Source organism: Protopterus annectens, chromosome 4.part0, assembly GCF_019279795.1.
Source record: "Protopterus annectens isolate FY-2018-M chromosome 4.part0, PAN1.0, whole genome shotgun sequence".
Taxonomy (NCBI): domain Eukaryota; kingdom Metazoa; phylum Chordata; order Ceratodontiformes; family Protopteridae; genus Protopterus; species Protopterus annectens.
Genome location: NC_056733.1, coordinates 527,051,992 through 527,059,454, shown reverse-complemented (window position 1 = coordinate 527,059,454; position 7,463 = coordinate 527,051,992).

The following is a 7,463-nucleotide window of genomic DNA, read 5'->3' as shown; positions in this document are numbered from 1 at the left end:
ATTTTAAACAATTAACAATGAGAATAAGCAACTTTTATGCAATAGAGAATAGTAGAAATGTTATACATATACAGAGCTAGTAGAACGAGCACCTGATCTAGTTTAGTGGCAAATGAGATCTGGGGAGCTTTCCTTGTGTATGCTGGGATAGGGTTTAGCCACGAGCTAGTGGAAGACCTTGAGCTTGAATATAAAGGCCGAGTCAGGTCCAAGGATTGGGTCCAAACCTATCCTGGTAAGAATGAAGGCGAGATAGGACAACAACACATCCAATGTTATACTTCTAGAATTTATAGAAAGCCAAATTATTTGAACGCTTTCTTACATTACACTAGTTATCACTCTATGATTCAAAACAGTGCAGTCGTCAAGGGGCAGTTTGTGCGAGCAGCATGCATGACTTCAGTGTATGAGCAGTTTTTGGAAGAATATCACCTCTTAAAGAATATGTTCAGTTAAAGGGGCAACCCGGATATCTTTGTAGATAATTTAATGAATGAAGTGATAGATAAAAAGAAAAACAACCACTTCATCCCCATTTTAGCCAGCCAAAAAGAGTTGAGAGAGTTTGTAAGAGATGAGGGACTGAATGTTATTAAATATGGTAAATTTAAGAGTTTCATTATTATTACCTATAATGTGGACAGTACTATAATTACACGGATTATCTGTAAAACTGAACTATACCGGATGATGATAAGCTGGTTAAGGAAAAGGTGGGGGATACACCAATAATAGTGTACAAAAAGGGTACAAATCTTAAGAAGATATATGAGATAACGAAGGATAAAACTCTATTAAAAAATGGTAAGATGAATAAATGTGGGAGTTGAAATTATTGTAAGTACATTAACATTGGTGAAACTTTTTTGATTAATGAACAAGTTTTTAAAGTGCAAGGGAGGTACAATTCTAATACTTCTGGTATAGTGTATGCAGCATTATGCCAAAAGTGTCCTGAATATTACACTGGAAACATGCAGCAGAAGTTAAAGGATAGAATTTATGAACAAACTTATGAAATTAGAAAGAAGAAATCTACTAATGTTCTCTTTAAACACATACATGAAAATCCAGCACACAATTTTAAATTTACAATATTAGAGAGAGTGATACCGAATCCAAGACGGGGTCCGTGGACATGACATCTTGAAAAAAATAACTATTTTGGCTACTTCACTTAAATAAGAGTAGTTGGCCAGGTTTAAATGAAAATTGTTAAAATTAAAAGCACAAACAAGATAATTTTTAACTGTGAGTAAAAGGGACAGGTTTTAAGTTTGAAAAATCTTTTGATTTCCCACGTATATTTTACATATTTATTGGGTGTAATAAAGGAAGAGTTGTTTATAGTATGCATATACTGAATGCAATTTTAAGGAATGTACAGCTACATCCTTCTGAAAGGTTCAAATTTGTCTTACTGGTCCTTTAAATTTGAACACGCTTCAATGTGGGCTTGGCAATTACGTGATTTTTAAAAAGTATTTAAAAATGTCTGTTTTAAATGAAGTTTTTTTCTGATTAAGTCTTTAAATTGTGTTAAGATGAAAGTGCTTATATTGTAGAATAAAAATGTATCTATGGTAATAGTGGCAAATTATGCATTCCTCTGTGTAGTGTTAATAGTTGGTGGAGAATGGACCATTGAGTCACTAGAGTCCACTGAAGGGTCCTGATAGGGTACCTTGGTAATAGTACCAGAATGACTACCACTGATATGGACCCCAATGCTTGAAAGATCAGTCAAGCTGAAAAAAAACTTTGAATGATCTTTCTGACCTGGAATTGAATAGTTTTGACTCTTGACAAAGGGAGAGAAACTGTTATAGATACTGTATTGAGCAAGGCTCAACTTCAGTATCTGTGTTGGTTTAAGTTGAAATTTGTTGTGATTGTTTTTAATCTCCAGGTGAAAGCATAACTGGAGTATGTAGTCTCATGCTTGAATCAGATGATGCCTGGTTGCAGCAGTTATGAGCCAGTCATCCAAATATGGAAACATCTGTAATCCCTGCAGTTTAAAGTGAGCTGATACTACTGCCACACACTTGGTAAACACCCTGGGGGCTGTGGTGAGACCAAAGGACAGAGCTCTGAATCGGTAATGACTGACTCCTAATAGGAAGTGTAGATATCTCTTGGATCATCTGCTCATCTTGATATGATAGTATGCATCCTGAAGGTCTGTCGAGCACATCTAGTCATCCTTGTGCAGAAAAAGCAGAATGGATGGAACCATGACCATCTGCAACTTTGCACACTGAACCAACAGGTTTAGTTTGCTGACATTCAAAATTGGTCTCCAGTCCTGTTTTTTGGCACTAAAAAGAATCTTGAGTAAGTTCTGGACATTTTCTGGTATGGGAGGACTTCTGGGATGACTCTTTTCTAGCAGCTTGCTTATTTCTAGTGCTGCTGCTTCCCTCTGATTGGGTGGAACATTGGGGATTTTGTTTACTACTAATGGAGGTGGAAGGGAAAATGGTGTTATATAACCTCTGAATATAATCCATTGCACTCAGGAACCCTCTGGATATAATCCATTGCACCCAGTAACCTTTTGTAATCTCTAGCCAAGCTCTCTGGAGCAGGGAGAAACAACCCCAGATTGCCTCCAGAGATGGACAGTCAGGCCTCCCTTCAGGTGCACTTATAAGATCTGTCAGAAAAGGTATCTCTAGATCCCTAATTATGCTGGGCACCTCTGCCGTGGGGAGTGTATCTTCCATTTGAATTTCTCCCTCTGCCCCTGGGAGGAAACTGTCTCCACATCGATCTTGGAAGGGACCCTGGGATTTTTTGAACATTTTACATCCACCTCACTGGTTCCTAGAAAAAGTCTGTTGAGGAGTCAAAAATATATGCCCACAGCAAACAGGGTTTTACCTTTCTGCTCAGACCTAGAGAGTGTGTATTTTACTCTGGAGTTAAATAAGAAACTTCTGTCAAAAGCAGCACTGACAAAAGATTTGAAGGGTTCAGCAAAGTCACACAAGTGCATCCAGGCATGCCTCCTGATATAACTGCCTGAACCCGCAGCCAATTAGGCACCTAGACATTTTTTTAACAAGAAGAATATTATAAAGAAGGAAATAAGCAAAGTTTTTTTGGGGGGAAGTAATAGGAAATGTAAAAGGGGGAAAATGCCAACAATGGTAATTAAAGATGTACTTAAAAGTATGCTAAGGAGAGAATACTAGTGATGGTAATGAAGAATTACACAAGTAAGTAAATAAATAAGTAGTAAAAGGAAGGATTAGCAAGAAAGATATAAATATTATAAAGGAAATAAGTTTATAAAGTTACAGAGTTGTAAAGTTATAATGAAAGTTTTAACTCACAAGAAAAAAGTCACTATACTTAGAATATACAGTGACTACATCCGTACGCTAAGGCTGCAAACGAGATCTGAGATATGTTAGGTGCCTAGGGCATTATGGGTACAGGCAGGAGCTCAAGAGTTTCAGTGTTCCAAGAGCTGAAAGAAGTAGATGAGTTGGATCTGAGGATCAGATCTGAAACCATCAGTTGAGGAATGAATGAAAATGAGAATATCAGATTTTCTGTTTTCCCTAATAACTTTCAAATTTCCACTATCCATTCCTTAAATTTCTCTCTTTTTAACAAATAACTGAGAAAGTGCCAATGCCTCATTCTTACTTCAATACCCTGCATTTATATCTTGATTTTTATTGGTGTACAATCTGAAATTGTTATTGGACCTGTGTGAAAGCTTTCAATTAAAATGCACATGTTCCTGTGAAATATAATTTCTATATAGTCTAGTCCAGTTATTGTACCTTGGGGAATAATATGTAAATTCACTTCTGTTGAATTCATGTCTTCTATACCAAATATTTTCAGAACTTTCTTTAAAAATCTACCCTCTTTTGTCATATTTTCCCTTCTAATTCCCCAGGATACACCCTCATTTTTGCAAATAAAGTTCCAGTCCCCACCAATAAATAATATACCCTACTGAAAACTGATTATTTACCCCAAATTTTTCTTAAGCTACATAACAGCTTTTTTGGTGGAATATCTCTGCTGAAAGCTGATGATGTCTCTCAAATGTTTTCTTAAGCTGAATAATAGCTCTTTTTGGTGGAATATAAATATATACTGGCATAATACTCCTCCCTTGCCAATAGGCCCTTACTACCACAAATCTACAATTATTATCTTTTATTTTTCCTCTTCTACCACTACTGAAGCTCCTCTTGTTTACTATCAAAATTTCTCACGGCATTCATTCCAACTGGGATAGTCAAAAAACTATTTTCCAGTTCATGGAAATCTGAACCGAAAATAGTTGATGCCAAAACAGTGAATGCTAGTGTCCATCTGCTGTTGTGACGTCAACGTTCTGCTTGGAGATTGCAGTATAGTGGGGATTGGGAAATATACCTATTTCCTCACTGTAGTGTGATTTCAGATCTCAGAGTTTGTATATATAATTATCAGGGGGTGTGGGGCGTGCAGGGGGGCTTGCCCTCCTGCAATATGTTATTTGGAAATGGCTGGTAGGCAGGGTACTCTGGGTAATATTGAGTAGTCTATTCCTTCCAGTTTCTCTGAATTAACAGAAAATCTCAGGTTTCTACTGTGCTTCTAATTCTACTTTTTTTTGAAACAGCTGTTCTTTAGGAATCTAATAGTCAAACCGGCCTTTTCTTCATTTCACCCTCTGATATTTGCAGTTTTCTCACTTCATCTTTATAGTTACTTAAAGTTTCTTCTATTTTCCAGTCTTTTCTTATTTGAGTTGATATATTCTTTCAATGTTTCATTTATTTTAATCACCACTCAGTACATTTGATTTATTTTTTCTTCTAAATTAATGGAAGCCATCTCTTGTACCAAACCTGAAGCGTGAACTGCTTTTTGCTTAACAGATGCAGGATTCTTCCAAGCTAGTGTCTTCTCTTCATCTTTTCTGATTGATTTTTTCAGGTTTTCTAAATTTCTTCTCTGCTGGCATACAGGCAGAGTACTTACTAGCCAGTAACTGAATTTTACTTAAGCTGACAATATTACTGGCTCTTATCTCTCACTTACTTTTTCCACACTGGGAGAGCTGAAATTAACCTATTGATCAGTGCGTAGCCATATTGGAAGTGACAGAGTTTATCTGAAGTGACAGCACTTTGCACGATGGGCATTATCACAAATTGGTTTATAAGAGAAAGATCCAGAAGTGGTCTCCAAACATATTCTTTCTTTGGCATCAAACCTTCCCAAAACTGGAAAAGGAAAAATGGCTCTATCACCCCCTGAAACAACATGCACAGAAGGACAGGAGAAAAAAGGAGTCTTGTCTGGTGGATGAGGAATTATCCCCTGGAAAGTAGGAATTTTCTCCCACTGTCATCTGTAATCTTGATGAATGATCTTTAGAACCTATTTGTCTGAAACTATCTGTTGCCAAAGAGAGAGAAAGAGAGAGAGAAGTGGAGATTCAGACTTTCTGGAAGGGAAAAAGGGACTGCCAGGGTGTGAGAGGGGAACAAGGTCCCTTAAATAGTCATTCTGACTTGCTGGACTCTCTTTGGTTTTGGTGGGGTTCCTGTATTCTCTTTGGAACCCCCCTGCCATTTTTTCTTAAACATCTGTCTACTAGCATTTTGCTGAGACTGTTTATTGTTTCTCGCCAAAACAGAATCCTATAGAAGATTTGGAAAAGGAGGGCTGAAAAAGCTTAGCGATTCTGTGTATCTGCTTACCCCATCATCATACTTTTTTGATACCTCAGCAGCAGAGGGATCAAAAACTAAATCTTTATCCAAAGGAGAATTTAAAATCTCATTTTCAAATCATCTGGGAGATTCTGAGAACACAGCCAAGCAAAACCACCTCAAAACAGTACCAATAGCCATAGCTGTGTAAGAAGTATCAAGAGTCACATACACACTTTAAACAATAAGCTATAACATACACAATGGAAGAAATTAAACCATTAAAGAAGATTTTTTTCCTCACAAGAAGAAACTGCAGATACGACAGTTCTCATACTTTCACAATTAGAATATGCTTTAAAGTACAAACCTGAAAATTCAAAAATCTGAAAATTAAAGTTGTAAAAGCATACACTTTTTCCAATACTCTTTGATGATCTTCCATCTTTAATCACAAACACAAACTGAAGCGTTCCTACTATCCAAAACTTGAAAAGAAAAAAGAAAAAGAAAAAAGAAAAACGCTCCAGGTCAAACCGTGGACTTTAATCAACTTTATTATAGAAGAGTTTAACAGAATAAGTGCTTTCATCCTTTAAAAACTTGGACTTCATCAGAATCAAACATTTCCACATTCCAAGCCTATTTAAATAATATAAAGAAACCAATTAAATTAACCACCAAGGTGATTTAAAGTCACAGTACCACATTTAAAGTACTTTCAAGCATCAGACATTCCATACGTAATCAAGCGAAAATAAAAATAGCAGTAAATGTGAATGGAAATAAAAAACAACCTAAAGCACACTTAAAATACTCTTGAAATTGAAAACATCCAATAAAATGCACTAATACATACTGGCTCTCTTGTTTAATACGGGTTGCAAGGAAATATGTTCATTAATCCCGGAGGGTGTGACGCTTGTAACTTGAGTTGCCATCTAACTTCCCTCTCTTCTAAAACCTCACCACTCTCATCTCTCCTAGGATTTACCTTAACGTGATCCAAAACAGCAAATCTAAAATTCTGAAACTTAGGGCATTCTGTAGAATATTTGAATTATGCATTATTTTCATTCTTTTTTCCTATATGGTAAAGATGTTCATATATTCTATTTCTTAGGATGAAAGCACTTAATCTGTTAAACTGTTCTATAATAAAGTTGATTAGAGTCCATGGTTTGACCTGCATCTTCCCATCTTTGTCAGAAAATGTAGGATTGGAATTACTTAAATGTTCATCAGCAGTAGGATTAACTGCATCTAATGCAACTGAGTCAGGTTTGAGATGAGTGTATAACAATTTAAAAGACTGAGGCACTTTATACAATGTATCTGCCTTTTTAGGAAAAGCAGGCTGTGTCAGGAAAATTACAGGCAGTGGCACACATCCTCCAAAACTAAGAGCACTGGAGGAATGGTAAAGGTTCTGAAAATTCCATCTGTAACAGCTCACAATGTTTTGTGAGGGACTAAGAAACCTCAGTGCTCTCTCACTGAAAACACTGGCACATTCTGGAGACAATCTCAGAGAAAGAGAATCCTCCACAATAAGAATCAGAAACGGTGCTCTCCCCTGGGTCTAAATCAGAAATCGGGGGAGAGAACACTGCATCTGTCCCTTCAGCTTCCTGTCCAGATTCAAAATCTTGAATCTCTTTAGGAAAAGTAGCATCCATCTTTCTTTTATCAGAAACCACCTTATAAGAAGGATAAATAAGCTGAATTAGACCCTGAGCCAGATCTATTAAACTACTTCTGTCTAGAGAAATTTTATGAAGAATA